Below are 16921 nucleotides of genomic sequence, written 5' to 3' on the forward strand. Positions count from 1 at the left end.
CCATTATAGGTTAACATAACACGTTTGTTGTATAGTGTTTGTATTTATTTACTATTGACTTGTACATATTATTGTTACATGTTTATGGATGATAAACTACATGTTTAAATCCAAATAAAATACATTCTGATTCTGATTCATAACACGCAACGAATGATTTAAAATAAAGTGCTCACCACACAGGATAAAGCCCTTCTGTCCATCATTTAAAACCTGGTTTCGTCGCATTGCGGCGTTTTATGTTTTGATATGTTCCTGCATAAATGCCAAACTAAGGCTGTGTTTTAATACAATAATGGAACGTACAAGGACAAGCCCGAATAGAAGAATTGTAATACGTGTGTGTTGTAAGCAAACTTATAATGTAAAACAAGACAATTGTTTTATCTAATGCAAGACCTTATGATATTCAATAATTATTTCGTCTAGCGAAATTGTGTTATTGATGTAGTAATTCTAGACCAGTGTCTGTTTATGCGCTATATTGTTTATTTTACAATTTTAAGATGCACTCTTACTCCCAAATAAGACTTACCACAATTAAGAATATTGTGTAAATATTCCAAAAAGGATGATTAAATGTCGAAAACAATGATTCTTATCAATGATACCGAGTAAAATTTGAATGTAATGAGCACAAAACTCGGTATATCTACCGTATGGAACTATTGTAGGCAACAGTAAATCTTTTAGCATTCACCATTCATTTAGATTTTTTGCGCTTTCAGCTATAAAATACACGGTTACAATCTTAAATAACATTTTTCATAAATGCCTTTTTAAGTAAGTTGTTTAAGGTTTATTTTTTTTTTAAATTATGTTTCTTATACATGTGTATGTTTTGATTTTGATTAAGAGTGTCACTTTAAGAACAAAATGCGTTTCGATGCATTACACATTTGAACAAGATTTCCAGTATCATTATTAACAAAAAAAAAGAAATTATTCACTTGCATAAATCTGCTTCTTGAAAACTTATTTTTGTAAACTAATATTAAAGTCAAGTGTCGGTATCTGTAGAAGTTTAGCAGATGTATGATTAATATTGTTTTATCTAAACAGGAAGTTTGCAACCATTCTTGAACATTTAAAACTTACACCACGGTCTGTTCTGGTCAATATCAAATAAAGCGTGACTCCGGAAAGTTGTAATTCAGACTGAGGTAAATGCTTCTACAAAACATTACTGTATTAGCGGATACATTTATATAAGTTATTCAAAAATAAATAAACACAATTTATTTATGTCAATTATAATTCAGCTTTCAGAAAAAAAGCAATACTCACAAAAAGTCGGTTAGCGATGAAAATATAGTCGTGGTCGAACACTTCTTTATTTATTTTACACTTTCCACAAATTATGTGATGTAAATCCCCGAAACGAATTATCAATTTGATGTTGCCTTAATGATGTTTTTGAGATGGCAAACATATTTGCTATAACCAGTTCAAACTAGTTTTAAACTCGGTTTATTAGTTAAACCAAGTAGGACTTTTTAAACTTTTTTTTTAATGAAGGCAGAAATAGACAATTATAAAACTTTGGACAATAGACTAACTGAAAACAACTTAACTTTGTAGGTTCCTTATTGTTCAGCGTAGCTGTTGGTTTAAAAAGCCAATCCTTTTTTAAGTTTTCTGCAAAACCATATAGCGATAGACTCGGCAAGCTTTGCTTAATATGAAACACTTACATTTACATGCATTACAAACGATAATCAGCAATTATAATTTTATGATCTGCTCTCTCGGTACATTCACTGATCTGGACGTTCAGTATTTGTCTTATAAATAAGAAGGTCAATTTTAGATTATTTTTGTATCTTTATTTCATAAATTTTATTGTTTTAATCATAATATGAAAAAAACTGTTTTACTGTTGACCATTTATAATATTTAAGTGTCACTCTGTGTCGGATTTTATTCACATTCAGCTCATTTTATAATGTTTTTTTTCCACCAAAGAGCTTGTATAAGAAAGCAGCAGTAATTTACCTGACATGATCACTGCCTGCACCTTGCCCTAGTAGTTTTTCCCAATGTGATTTCCTACAGACTAGTTTTGAGAGATTGCTCTCACTGTCCCCTGTCAGGAATATAAACTAAAACATTGATGTAACCAAGTATTATGATTTGTTTTATTTAGTGTAAGCTATAGTTGAAAGCTATTTGTGAAATCATTGTAGTTGTATGTGGTCATGATAATCATATGAGTTTTGAGGTTCACGTGCGGTTTCATCAAACGGAGATTTTTTCATGATCAATACCGAAGTGTGGCACTAGTGCTTAGGATAAAACAATATGATTTAAATTTGATAAATTATTAATGATTTTAACAGTGCAGGGCGAACATGTTTATGCTTAGTATGGCCACTTTAAATAGTATGTTATAACCATCCTCGGCACCCCAGTGTATCATTACCTTTATGATACCCTGGGCTAGGGGAACTTCGAAAGTCTTGAATATTCATAAGCATTTTCCGACCAATGAAATAGCCGAAAACAAAAAGGAAAGAATCTCCTTTGTCAAGAGCTATCAGTATATTTAACAATATCCTGCCTAAAACGATTTGAAAGCCGTCATCTCAATGGATTATTTCGAACCGAGATTACATCCTTAACTTCTCGGCCATTTCCGCACCGCATGCGGTGTGTCTCATGCGGCCAATCAAGCGGCTGGATTTGACCTTATTAATTATCCATGAGTACGAGATATTTTAGAGCGGATTTGCCCAGGGTATCATATAGGTTATGATATTTGAATCGTACCCAAATTTTAAATGATTGGTCAATTTTTATCCTGTACCAATTTCTTGTTTTCCACTCCTTTTTGAGTCAATTTCCTTAAACCTTTCTGCTGCTACATGCTTTTTGGATCGGGATCTTTCGCTTGATGTGTGTTGGGTATATTCCGTATTGATCGGCACTTCACGGTTTTCTATGGGAGATGGTTCAATTCCTAGTAGATCGTCCTTGTCGGGTGTGATTGATGTATATCTGCTAGGTATACAGTGTTAACAGTCTCGAATAGGTGTTGAGATGGTTCCAGGTCGTCTTCAGTGTCAAATGGGCATTGTAAATGTTCTACTTAGTATAAAGAGTTGAGTTTCTTCGTTTCATTCTTCTATGTCGGCGTTGTCTTATTTTTGCAATGATTCCGCTTACCATCGTTGTCAAAGTCAGGTTCCAAAGAAAACATCCATAAATCTTGCGGTTTATTATATATAAGTCGACACGTTCGTATAATAAGGACCCTACCCTCGGGCCTTTCGAATTTAAACATGTTTTGCGGGGACAAAAGAGTTCATCAAACATTTGGTGTTTATAATTACAATAGAGCTATTATATATGAATAAGATTAGGAGATATTCGCATGCATGCTATCCTCTAAGTCATGAAGTGTATTCTTTGGTGTACGGCCACCCGTTAACCATACTCTATCTTAATTTAGAACCCGCTTCTGGATGTGTAAAAGTGTAATGTAAAACATGTTCAAAATGTTTAAATATGTCATATTTCCAAGTACATATTATTTTTATTGATAACGGACATAATCAAATTTGAGCCTTATAACGACCCAAATCTCATTTGCGACTAAGACTGATATTTTATTAAGGATGTAGAACAATATCTAAAATCGGAAAGCTGCCTTCTTGTGATGCCAAAGCTTGACCGAGTGCTAACACGATAATGCCTGGAACTATTATCCTCAAACTGGGACTGATAAAAAGATTACCTGTATTTATCTTAGGGGTCATCGGACAAAGGTCAAGGTCCCATTGACATTGAATGCAAAAAGGTTTTTTGGTTGATAACTCGCCCATGCCTACAGCCATGGCCTTAAATTTGACTTGAAGGTTTGGACTGACCAGTAGATGACACTTATCGATTCTACGGATAATCAGGTCAAAGGTCAAGGTCACAGTGACCTTTAACGTGAAAAGGTTTACAAAATTCTCCGAGTGATAACTCAACAATGCCTGGACCTATGATCAACAAACCTTACATGATGGCTGTGCCTGACCAGTAGATGATCCATATTGATTCTAAGGGCAGCGGATTAAAGGTCAAGGTCACAGTGAGCTTCAACGCAAAAAGCTTGTCTGTGTGATAACTCGACAATGCCTGCAACAATGGTCTTCAAACTTGATATTAAAGTGGGAGATGACCAATAGATGACCTCTGTGGATTTTGAGGTCATAGGGTCAAAGGGCAAGTGCACAACTTATATTGGTCGATAAAATTAAGTCATATTAACTAATTCTCTGCTTCTTAGAGGATACATGTCTGTAAACATCAGTCATCATCCGAACATGATAAGAAACTGTACAAATAACAATTCTCACACTTTAAATGGTCATAATGTTAAAACTTCCTCAAAGGCACCTTATGCCAATGATAAATCAGCTGTCATATGGTCCATGCATATTTCTTTCAATTGTGAAAAATTCTTGACAACCTCAGGGGCGGGGGAAGAATAATGTCTTGTTGTTGTTGTTATTATTATTATTACTATTATTATTATTATTATTATTATTATTATTATTATTATTATTGTTATTATCATTATTACTATTAATTCATTAATTAAAAAAAAATACAATACAGTTTTCCTATGTTTATTCCAATAACAATTCACAGTTACCACTTTCGATAGTATACAGTAATTAACGAATTTATTTCCTGATGCTAACACTTTCTAAATATTACAATGATCCAACATTTTGTCATTTATCCAATTTACATTCGCTTGTCCGATGTTATCCTAGTGCAATGTTATAAACTCTTTTTAAACTGTATTAAACTCTAGTTCCTAAACGCCTCACAAAGGCCTTTTATACTTTGATTTAACCTCAAACCCCCACATAAAGTGGACGTTGTTGTGGATAACACGAGTTCACGTGTTATTCGTGCTACACCGCCGGAGCTATGACACTGTTGAAAGCACCGGTAGTCTCACCATGCCCCAATTTCTCGAAACTTCTTAAGCTTTACAGGCTTAAGTTGCTTATTTCAATGAGCCAAAATGCACTTAAATTGAATTTTGATCAATATTCAATGGTTTATTGTGATTATCATAACGATAATTTCTATATAAAGTTTTAAAACTCTTAAAGAAGTTGATATTTCGCAAATTATTGAAAAACAAAATTAGTGAGCTTAGCTTAATCCTGTTATAAAGGACTTAAGAAGTTTCGAGAAATTGGGGCATGGTAATTAGGTATAAGGTCAACGGTGCAAATGAAATATAATATTTAAACGATGCAACTGTAATATAGTTAAACCAATTATACCTCAAACATATGATAAACATATTTATATAACATAAGAAGCAATCTCAAATTTATTGTATATTTGGCTAATTCAAAGTAAAGTAACACTCTGACAATTCGCGATGTTCGCGACAATCACAAACGGTCTTCAAGGTTTCACGCGGGAAAGGTGCGAACATTTCACATCTGTTCTATTAAATATCTAATACTAATATGTACTTGCTGGGCTCGTTTCGTTGGCCAAAATGAATTCGTATTACAATTTGTAATTTACTGATAACAAGTGTTTATAAATGTAGTGTGTACGAGACCAGAGTGTGACATAACAATAGCGAACAGACAACCTGGGTAAAGTTCCCAATTTCCTATCATGTAATTAATGTATGGGCACAGTCAGTATATGCGTAGTAAAGCCGGTAATCCGCCATGAATAAACACTGTGTCTTCCATCATTTGACAAATGTTATAAATAATCATATTATAATTTATTAACACTCGCCCATTTATAGATCAGGTAAAATATGAGATATTATATTGTAATATAATCCAGCGCCAAGTGTTTAACAAACACTACAGGTCATTGAAACGTGACAAATGCACCCGATGTGGCAATGTCGGACGAATAGCAATAAACACACATCGCATCAGTATGATGAATAAATAATGTCATTTTATATTATAAAAATCAGTAAAATTGTGCTCTACAAAATTATTACCATTCTTTAAATCCTAAACAGGTACATATCGGACGTAATATTATATGATGAATAAATGGTGTCATAATAATTATAAAAAACACCACCAACAAATTTCGCTCTGTAAATCAATGAAATTAGTAAGCATTTCCATAAAAAGGTTATAGCTGACATAAAGAATATGTAAACATAACAATATTGCATTCTCATTGTGTCGTTGACCTTTGAAATAAAAGCGCAAATATTATGCGCAATAAATATATTCAATTAAACTTTACTATATAAAGAATGTTCACTAACAGTTTAAAGTGATAGTCGAATTTAAAACCAATATACCGTGTTTTATGCACTTTTCTTTCAATTTAAACACGGTATCATTCATAAGAACCATTGTTTTCTAATATATTATTCATCTTTTTCGGGGAATAAAACAATTGCATTAATTGTGGTACTTATTTGGGAACAAGAGTGCATCTCTAACAAGTAAGGTATTTCTATGATCTAAAAGGGTAACCATGACTTCTGAGATAAGTGTTCCTGCTCATAATGCACGAACATTCTAAACGTTTAAAAGAATTCTTATGAATATATTTTAATCACTTAATCACAATATAGTCCATCATTGACCTTTAAACAGGAATTGTATGCACGGCATACAGGTGCTTTACAATTTCGTTACGCTTCATTAGAATCCCATTTATGATTAAAAGCTATGGCTAAGACAGTATTTTAACAAATGTCCATGCTGCTAAACATTGAACAAGAGTGTGAATGATTTTTATATAAATTGTATGCGAACGATATAATAAATTGTGAAGTTTTATTGAGCTCCAATTCATAAATAAAACAGTTAAAAAAATCAAAACTGACCTACAAATGTATTCTTGACTTCGTCTTCGCGCTCCGTGTAATTTGAATATTTATATTAAAAACTTTTAAAATAACATACATCTTACGACTTCATTTTCTCTCATTTCTCTGTAAAAAGTGTTGACAAGTTGGTAACATTTTTCATTGAGTCGCTTTTGTTGGTGTGTTAAGTTACACGAAACACTTTGTTATTTTCAGTCTGATGTCAGTGAGTGCATTTCTGACGGATCAAGTAACTTTCACTGTTCGTGATGTGATCCCTGTCGACAAAAATAACAATTCAATATTGCATTAGGTAGTCCTTTGAAACTTCTTTACCAAAACAAACAGGACTCCACAGGTTTGTTGTTTAGGGTGATTTTGTCATAAAAATTGACTTGATGAGATTTTGAACATTATCAATTATCACTAACTTCATCTGCATCAGCATCATCGTCAAAACCATTATCTTATATGTGAGGACAATGTCCTACAAACGGACGTGATTTCACAAACGGGCAATTTTGTTGTTTTTATATTCCAATCCCAACAAACGTTCACCTTTTGCTATATTTTAGTTCATTTATCATCAGCAAGCTGCGGTTTAGTTTTAAGATGATCTAAAATAGCAACTCCATTTTACCCATTGCAGCTGTTATGAGCAAATATATGCACGAGCAGATCCATGACAAATCTCTTGACGATATCTTACATATGGCTGCATAATATTCAAGGGCACCATTCACTTTGGACTAGGCTGAAGACAAAGGTCCTGGTAAATAATTTTAGTCATATAATTGTTATCAGTATAAAAATGTCTTAAATATTCCATCAACATTAATTAGGACTATTTGCAAGAAACATGCATACCCATATAATGACGCAAATTACGTGTCTCGGCTGATTCATTCTTTTTCGCAAAATGTACTTGTGTTACAGACAAAACACATGATGATATAACAGTTCTAACGTTGGAGACATGAATAAGAGATTAGAGAACATATAAGGGAGCAAATGTAAGAGTTGTACACTACTTGGCTCATTGCAAATTGATACGCGCTCGATTTGAATAATTTCAATGATGCAAATTGTATTAGATGAATGGAATTTCATTTCTTTCCTAAAGAGCCGACGTAATCATTTAACTGCCTTCAGTATTGAGACATTGCACTTAAATGACATTCCATGCAATATATTTGTCGGCATGTGAATGATCTGTTTTTAACTATTATTTTCAACAGTTACTGTATCCATAAATATTCAGGTTTAGCCTAGTATTTTTTTCAACTTTTATTTTCGCCTACTTTATCATTTCTTGAATTAGTAATTGCTTTTGATACTGTTACTACTTATTCGAGTAAAACTCGTTTCTGTACATCTTTTTATTTCAGGTCTACATGAACATTGAACTAGTATTGTATCAGCAGCCTTAAGGTCGATATATGAGAGGAAAATCTAATTGTGTCGTCAATTTTATCAATTTTTGTTATGTACAATTATTGATCAATAAGTCATTGCATGGCATGTAAGGGGAAGTCTCGTACTTAAATGGACTATGGCCAAACTTGTCAAAAATTATTTTCGTTTAAACTAGGGCTTTTATCTCTCTAATAAGGGGTCTTACATTTGCAATTTCTCTATGGTTTTTGACACTTTTTTATATGTGATCCTCAATTAAAAGGACTTTTTTGTCATTGATTATTGAATGAAGCATTTCGCAAATAAGGCCTTTTAGTGGGCTGATGAAACCCGCGTATTTTTCGGGGAGTTTTGTTTCTACATTTATACTAAGAAATAGTTATAACATTGAGAACATTGTCGTATTACGCTTCAAAAGCCGCCGAAAAAACACCTGATTAATATATGTTTTATTATGCAGATCAGTTGCGTGCACTGCATTAATTAATCGTTTTATCTTAATAACATTATGATTTCAGCAATCAATGTCGTGATAAGAATTGAGGTGAATCTGGAAAAACTGATATAATGAATGCATGATCAGGGTTATCTGCAAAGCTTGTATGAATGTTTTGCAAGTTAAAAATAGCTTATTAAGCGTTGTAAATAACTGGAATATTGCAGTTTGCGGAACATTATTGTGAAGGTTTAATTCTTGTCTTTCACTAGATTGGACTTATATATGGACCATATATTGATAAAACACATACTCATTTTGCGACTAAAATTGGTATGTTATCAATGCTGTATCCCGGATACCTGTCTTCTTGATGAAATCGAACCCCTTCGACAAACTTTATGTTCATAAAGACATATAGGGCCTGACCTAAAGGCCCTCTCAGAACATTAATAGGGTTATGCGTATTAAAATCCACTTAACTTGATTTGTACTCTATTTCTGGTGTGATGCGCACATATTTCTGGTCACAAACGACTTTGGCCTCTCAGATTACATAATAAAATCATAAAGAGATAAAGTAAAAGATACCATTTATCATATATCATTTTTTAAGAAAACCGTGAAAATACAGTTCTTCGCCGTAATCTGGTTCAAGGCTGAGATAAGAGGCCGAAGGTTTGTCACAATCCCTGCAGTTGTATAAAAATGTTATCTTAACTAGCAAAACACTTGAGCTGGATGCTTCGACAGTCGTGCGGTTATTAAATTGGCTGAACGTTGAGGTAATCTTGTTTAGTTTATACTTAATATTTATTTCAAACATTGTATTGAACTATTTAAAAAAAAACTGGTAGATTTCTGATATAAGGAAGGATAACAACATTTATCTCTTTTTTAAATACACTTTATTTAAAGTTTAATCTTAAAACCTTATTTATTGTTTTATATTCGTCATTAAATGAATGTGTTGTTTTGTACATAATTATGTATATGTTCACTTTTTTGTTATTTTTTATTATAATCAATATTGCCTTGTTGAGGCGAACTATGCAAGAGACAAAGTAATTGAATGACCTTAACGTACCTTTCAATAGCTAGCATTGTTGCTCCGGCGTTATTCATTTCATGCAGATGATATTTGTATATGGTCGATGAGTACTTGCAATTACTTAATGAGGCATTTTTACTATATTCTTAATTGTTTTCAAGTTGATGCTTGCTCTGGTTAGGCTTATATTCTTAACTTAGCAAAGATTGATAATTGATGGGACAAGTGTGAGGTAATGGCGTCATGTACACTTTGGTCCAATGAACTTGGGTTTCACGGACCGTTCAAAGGCGGTTATCCCGTCAATTATCGGTTAAGCTGATTAAATGAGTGCAAATGTGGTCCGTGCGTAGTGTAATATTTGTTTATCTGTTCATGTGTTTGTGTCTCTAGTTCATTGACGCTTAGGCCTTAACCTTGTGCATATAAAAAGGGTTTACTGTTAAATTGTTTACTGCTTGGCTTGTCAAAATAGTTTTCATTGTATTATTGTAAAATGTTACGAGTAATATATGGCAGAAAAAAGAGAATATATATGAACAAGTACAAAATTGCTGTAGGAGACAGCAAAAAAAGGCTCGCTCTAAAACGATCCCTAGCAATGTACAGATAGTGTTTTGTGAAATGGGCGGTTTCAGTACTGACACATGGTTCGTTTTATAACATATATATAATGCAAACATGGATGAGTTCACAAATCGTATTCAAATAATGCAGGACATCTTTCAAGCTTTATTTTACTTTAAGACAGATTTTGAGTAATACATTGAAACGTTTTGTAATGACAACTTTGTTGGAAGAAATAAAATAAAAGCTGCAGTTTGTGTATTTGGAGTGATGAAATTAGAACGAATGGGCACTATAAATGACTGTAAGGCTATTTTGTTCTAGTCATGTTAGTCAGGAAACAATGTAAAATGGGGCAAAATGAACTGAGAAATAAAAATTGGCACTTTGATTCAAAATATGAAATTGAAACAATATAAATGCAAGTTAAAAAATAAGTGACTAGATTTGAGTGTGACATGATATTCAGAATGAAACTAGCAATATTTGGTTTTGAAACACAGATGTGTCCTTCAAGAATGAAATATGCAACATGAAATACACACTTCCATTACATATACAGGTACTAATAAAAACCCTGAGAAATAGCAAACTTAAAGTCTTAAAAGGGCTGTACTCCGTATGATAAAATTGTGGAAAAAAGAAAATTGTCGAAAACTGTCATAAACTTGGTATTAATGTGTACAATGCATTGAAACTTACTAACTGAGGTACCACATAGTTTACAATTTATTTAAGTTTAGCAGTTATTTCATATTTTCCATTAAATTAGCGTGATTGGGTAGTCGGTGTTATCACGTGTTATTACCGAGTTAGGTATATAGCTTAATTATGTCATCAGATCAGAGTAAGCCGTCGTAGCTCAGTGGATACGACGCTTGGCTGCAATTTTGGCGACGCAGGTTCGAACCCGGTCTCCGACACATTTTTTTTACATTTTGGTACCTTTTTTACAATTTTGATATCAAAGCGTAACACCTTCTGTTAAATAATTGTCCTGCGATTTGTTACCAAAAACCCCCGCCGTTTTGGTGCCGATCTGGTGTACAGTCCCTTCAAATGAATAGTTTGAAATGGAATAAATGGATGTTAACATATATACATACTTATATACAACAAAGCACAACACAGTGAAGCAGTCTTTAGAGTCCAATACAAAAGGCAGGATGGTTTTGAGAAATAAAGATTAAAGTACAATAGTATTTAAGATGAAGAATTTCAACAACAACATACAAATAGCTGATTTCAAAATTTTAAAAAGAAATGCAAAACAAATGTTGGTAATTTTTGCATGTGAATAACATTAACATACAAATGAATGCTTTCAAAGGGTAAAGAAGCAGAACAATTTGTAGGAACAGTTTTATGAAATGAACATTTGTTGCAAATGCGCAAGGTATTTACATTTTATTCTAGCAGTTCGATGATAACGAATTAAAATGATCATGTCAGAATTTTTAAAGCAATAGGAAAGGATTATTGAAAAGTCTTATAAATGGAATAAATTTAGTTGTTTCCACAAATGAATGTTATAATTGTGTAACAATAGTTCAACAGAAAGGTTGGTATACAATAGAGTGACATTATGAGCATTCATAAATAGAACAAAAAAGCAACTTTATACGCAGTTCTATACATTGGCAAATAGTTATTGAAGACTAAAGAAAATGTTTAAAAAGGACATGTAAGAAAAAGAATGTGTGAAATGATCATATTCGAAGAACACGAAGAAACATGCAACAGCTATTACAGTAAAACATATCTCACAGGGGAAAACAATTATTATAAAAGTACATGAATGTGTGTGCTTGTTCGGTAATTTGACCTTTAAAGGGTCACATTGCTTCTGCAGTATTAAGAAACAGGAATTAATAGCATGTAAATCAAACTGCGGTCTTCAATCGTCAGATATTATACAACAGTTTGGCCAAAGTGCTGTTGGAGATCCATACTGAAAGGCAGTTAACAAATGCATGTAAATCAAACTGCGGCCTTCAACCGTTAGACATAATACAACAGTTTGGCCAAATAACTGTAAGAGATCAATACTGAAAAGTAGTTAACAACAGTATGTTAATCGAACTGCGGCATTCAATCGTCAGAGATTATACAATAGTTAGAACAAAGTGCTGTTGGATATCAATACTGAAAAGCAGTTAACAACAGCATGTAAATCAAACTGCGGCCTTCAACCGTCAGACATAATACAACAGTTCGGCCAAATAACTGTAAGAGATCAATACTAAAAAGTAGTTAACAACAGTATGTTAAACGAACTGCGGCATTCAATCGTCAGAGATTATACAATAGTTAGGCCAAAGTGCTGTTGGAGATCAATACTGAAAAGCAGTTAACAACAGCATGTAAATCAAACTACGGCCTTCAACCGTCAGACATTATACAACAGTTTGGCCAAATAACTGTAAGAGATCAATACTGAAAAGTAGTTAACAACAGCATGTAAATAAACTGCGGCCTTCAATCGTCAGTGATTATACAACAGTTTGGCCAAATTACAGTAAGATATCAATACTGAAAAGTAGCTAACAACAGCATGTAATTTAAACTGCGGCCTTCAAGGGTCAGACATTATACAACAGTTTGGCCAAATTACTGTAAGAGATCAATACTGAAACGTAGTTGACAACAGCATGTATATCAAACTACGGCCTTCAACCGTCAGACATTATACAACAGTTTGGCCAAATAACTGTGGGAGATCAATACTGAAAAGTAGTTAACAACAGCATGTAAATCAAATTGCGGCCTTCAACCGTCAGACATTATACAAGTATAAGTGTGGCCAAATTACTGTGGGAGATCACAACACAACAGTTTGGCAAAATTTTACTGGTGATCAATATTAAGAAATCAGCAACAATAGCATGTATATCAAATTAACATCATTAACAATAATCTTTATAATGATACTGCATTTTTACAAAAAGAAATGAAACATAATTGTACATAATTAACTACATATTTACTGATTGTGTTTAAATTCACACATACAAAGTTAAAATAGTGTCCATTAACTAGCATACATGTATTTAAAAGCAATCTGTGTATTAATGTGCACATCGTGTTAATATAGGTATCAAAATGCAGAAAGTTTAAATATGAGGAGTTGTTGTGTCAATGGTTGATAAAATAGATTAAAATGCACCTGTTCAAAGTTTGTTCAACATGTTCGAAAGTTAAAATACTAAAATGAGCAAAAGTTGGTGTGTCAATAGTCATTATTTAAAGAGTGATTAGCTCCTGTACAAAGTCGTTGTTAGCAAAAATAGAAACTTCAAATACAGAGTTGTGTAAAAGTGGTTGAGTCAATAGCTATTATGAGGGATTGGCACTTGTGCAGACTATTTATTAGCAAAACAACGAACGTGTGCAAAATTTGGTGATTTGCACCTGTGGGAAGTATTTGTGAACAAAAAGCGAAAGTTCAAATACTACGGTTTGCAAAAGCTGCAATGTCAATAGCCGTAAGAAGTGATTTGCACCTGTAGGAAGTATTTAAAAAGAAAAAGCGAAAGTTCAAATACTAAGGTTGGCAAAATTGCAATGTCAATATATAGTCGTAAGAAGTGATTTGCACCTGTGGAAATTGCTCTAACTTAGCCTAATAAGCAGTATTCTGGATTCCAGTCCAAACACAAACCGTCGTCGAGATTGTATGAGGGGAAGGGGCAAAACTTAACATCTGTTAAATATTAAATAGTCTTGTGTTTATCTCAATCCCAAGGCGTTGCGCAACATGCTATCCTATTACGTATTGTAATATAATGATAACAAGATAGCGCGCAGACAGATCTGGGTGAGTTTCTAAATTTCCTATAATGATATTAACGCAAGGGCACAGTCAGTACATGGCAGTTACTGCCTGTTATCAGTGATGTAAAAACACTGTCTTCCGTCATATGACAGCTGTTATACGCAATCATATGTTATTATCTTATTATTAATCATGATTTAAAAAAGTCGCGTACTTACAGATAAGGTACGACAGGAGTCCGCATTAACATCAAAATCAGAAGAGTAATCAGAGAAGTGTCAGCATCAAGTGTTTACCAAACACGACAAGACATTGATACACCAAAAATGCCACCAAGACGGTCATGTCAGACGTTAACATAGCATACAATTATGGTGAATAAATGGTGTCATTAAAATTATAAAAACAACTTTTAAATCGTGTTCAATAAACCTATAAAATAGTATTACTTACTGACAAAAAGTTACGGCTCAGAATTTCTAAACATATTGTATAACATTTGAACATGGCTTTCTACATATGGCATTAACCTTTGAGATGAGAGCGCAAATGTCATGCGTAAGAAACCTTCAGATGCAGCTTTATACTCCAGATATTTTTTATTGATAGATAACTGTAACTTCTCATGATGCTCTACCCCTCATGATTCTAGTAGTCTGAATTCATCTTCATATTATTTCAATCAGTTAACTGACTTTTAAGTGAACCTTAAAGTTACACTCTTATTCAAAATTAATACATACACAAGTTTAACAAAAATACATTTTGCCTGATAAACCTTTAACTCTTTACTAAGTAATGCACTTACGGAAAATATTAATTACTGATAACGAGATTGTAACCGTGTATTTTGATAGCAGAAAGCGCAAAAATATTAAAGGATTGGTGAATGCTAAAAGATTTACTGTGGTCAACTATAGTCTCATAACGTTTTTTATGCTCATTTCTTTCAAATTAAACTCGGTAACCTTCATAAGAACCATTGTTCTCGACATTTATTCATCCTTTTTGGAATATTAAAACAATATTAATAATTGTGGTTAATCTTATTTGGAAGTAAGAGTGCCTATTTATCTAAACAGGAATTTTATACACGACACACATTCAACAGGTGCTCTACAGTGACTGTCATTGCAATCCTGGGGCGTTTTTGTTGATACCAAACCAGTTTCAGTTTTAGTTTCAATGGTTTCAGCAGTTTCGGAACCGGTTTTGATAGTTTTGCTTGAAGTAACAAATGCATGGTTTTGTGTACAGTTTCAACAATATGGCGGAGCCACTGCATGTAGCCATTATTTCTAATTATTAATATAACCTTTTTCATTTAGCTCATTTGCCTATTGTAAGGCATTGTTATCAAAAAGATTGAGTTTCAAGAAACGTGGTTGACCACTTTCCGCCATGTTGCTTTCAAAGTAAACTAGTTTTCGGATGGAACGAACTGTTAAAACCGCCTCCGGTTGGGGTTTCGATAGTTTCAAAAACCGTTTTTTTTGTTGTTTTTTTAAAAACGATGAAACTGGTTTTGGTTTTATTTGAAGCTGTTACAACAAATGCACAGTTCATAAAACCGATATAAACACCGAAACCAGTTTATTACCAACAAAAACGCCCTTAGCAAAAGGTATGGCTAAGACAATATTTTTATTAAGTTCATGTTGCGCAACATTGAACTGACTGATTTCGAAACAAATTGTATGCAGACTATAGTTTGAAATTTTGTTTAGTATTACTGAGCTCCGATTCAAAGTTTAAGCGTAATTTGCGTTTAAATGTCATCTTAAATTTTTAGAATGAGCACGAATTGTATGCGTGGCACACGCTCCATTTATTTAAGTTAAAATAAAATTACATAGACGGATAAACGAAAGCTTGTTTTTGTGTGTTTTTGTGACGGCTTTGGAGGCTCTGTTAGCGAGATGCATAACCTTGAATTCTAGACTGTTATTGTAACGACACTTTGAACTATACGTAATATAAATAACATGTATTTATATACTATGACAAAACACTTAAAGGATACGATAGATCTTGACTTGATATACATCGAGTAAATGAACAATCGGTTCGTCCTTATGCGGGGCATTCGTTGTAAGTTTGAAAGTTTCATAACATATAACTGCTATGGCAGAAACAGGTATAAATGGTAAAATGTTTCGTGATTATAGTGTCACTCGTATCAATTACGGCTAGGCTTTATGGACAAATTTATTTATGAACAATTCTACTAAAGATTCCAATCTCATATTCCGAGCGCCTTGCAGGAGGACAATTTGTACCCAGTATTAACTAACAATACTGATAAAAATAGTAGTCGTAGTAGTAGTAGTATTAGTAGTAGAAGAAGTAGTAGTAGCAGTAGCAGTAGCAGAAGCAGTAGCAGTAGCAGTAGCAGTTATAATAATAATAATTATAATAATAATTGCTATTAGAATGACACAAATCGTTTCTACCTCTACGGATTTCTTTCTATTTCATATGCATGCAGGGGATCATTTTTCTGAAAAGAATGATGACCACAGGGTTAAAATTCCTTGGAGTCATTATTGGAGTCGTTATTTTTGTGTCCTTTTGAGGTTTTAGTTGACTTACAAGTAACACTTTATTATTTTCAGTTCGCTGTCGTTGAGCGCATTTGGTCAATTAAATATCGCTCTCCATAATGTGATCTTGGTCGGCAAAAATACTAATAGAATATTCCATTTGGTCGTCCTTCGAAACTTCCTTATCAATACCAATAGTAATCCACAGGTATGTTGCCAAAGATGATTTTGTTATAAACAGTCAACGGACTCCACACACTTTGACCAGCTCAATCGCGTTCATACCCCGATAATGACCTCAACCCCGCAACTC

The 16921-nt window shown here is 33.2% G+C and overlaps 2 protein-coding genes across 3 annotated transcripts in view; both read left to right on the forward strand.

Annotated features, from left to right (window-relative positions):
- The first annotated feature begins 7561 nt into the window (after positions 1–7561).
- LOC128205050 (uncharacterized) overlaps positions 7562–16921 on the forward strand; it is a 68186-nt gene continuing 58826 nt past the window's right edge. The window contains exon 1 of the mRNA XM_052906455.1: positions 7562–7592. The gene's annotated coding sequence lies outside the window, so the exon portion shown is untranslated. The remainder of the gene's footprint in view (positions 7593–16921) is intronic.
- Positions 9346–16921, forward strand: part of LOC128205051 (uncharacterized) — a 29810-nt gene continuing 22234 nt past the window's right edge. For both annotated transcript variants that reach the window (XM_052906456.1, XM_052906457.1), the window contains exon 1: positions 9346–9457. The gene's annotated coding sequence lies outside the window, so the exon portion shown is untranslated. The remainder of the gene's footprint in view (positions 9458–16921) is intronic.

The sequence above is a fragment of the Mya arenaria genome, chromosome 10 (genome assembly GCF_026914265.1).
Source record: "Mya arenaria isolate MELC-2E11 chromosome 10, ASM2691426v1".
NCBI lineage: Eukaryota > Metazoa > Mollusca > Bivalvia > Myida > Myidae > Mya > Mya arenaria.